Source organism: Opisthorchis viverrini (genome assembly GCF_000715545.1).
Source record: "Opisthorchis viverrini unplaced genomic scaffold opera_v5_8, whole genome shotgun sequence".
NCBI lineage: Eukaryota > Metazoa > Platyhelminthes > Trematoda > Opisthorchiida > Opisthorchiidae > Opisthorchis > Opisthorchis viverrini.
The window spans coordinates 3,650,896-3,651,938 of NW_008751664.1; positions in this window are offsets into that span (position 1 = coordinate 3,650,896).

Consider the following 1,043-nt stretch of genomic DNA (forward strand, 5'->3'; position numbering starts at 1 on the left):
ATTGGTGGCATTGTTTGATTCAAATCAGGTGATAGTAAGCCTCAGCGGGATTATGCTAGCAAGCTTATGCTCAGTGGGGCCTGATCAAGCTAGGAAGAGTTGGAGGGGTGGTTAGGTGCGGTCGAAAATGAGATATCTGAAATAGGTAGCTAAATGCTCTACTAGGATAAGTAAAACTCTACGGTCGGGCTAGGGTCCCAAAAAAAGTTTTTACAACACCTGACCTTGAAAATCAAATCAACGGGCCGTGTTGAATTAAATGATTTTTTGTGTTGAGACAAGTGTTTAGAAAAAGAGGGACATTCGGTGGCTGTTGTGGTGAGAGACCCGGTTAATTCATTGCTCAAAAATTTCAGAAGGGTGCAGAGAACTTAATTTTTTGGGCATATTTGGGTTAAAGCGACCATAATCTAGCATTTTTTCCGTTGTCGGACGGTGTTCGCAATGTAAAAGTTTAGACCATGACCACAAATCGTGGGATTGTGGGGAAAGTTGAAGGGTTTTTGCATCAAGAGAGGCGTCCGGAGCACTCCTGAAACACTCAGTACTTAGCTTCAAAAGTTTCAAACGTTCTTTTATGGAGGCGTACGAAAATGAGCGAGATCTGCAAAGGGTTCCGGTGGCTTTGCACGAGACCTTTGTTGGTTGTCTCCACAGCGATTCGGTCACGTGAAGAATGCCACAATATTATGTCATTTAAAGTCGCACTTCTTCAGAACTGGGTATAGGAATCGAATGCGTTTTCACCCTGGGAAAGGTGCACCTAATAAGACCAACCTTTCTTATCACATGTTAATAGGGTCAACACAGAATTATTAGAGGAGGTTCACGGATTCACGGATCGAGTCCTTCTCACAAGGTTACCGGTTCAGTTTTGTTCTTGATGTTCTCTGGCTTCGGTTCACTTGGAACGTGCAAGCGAGAAGGGCTGTAACACTGGTATCTGAACTCTCAGTATGAGGCAGTAAGTTTACAGCCAAAAGACTCACAGAAAACGTTGAAAATTGCTTAAAATCGAATACCAGTTGCAATGTGAACAACTG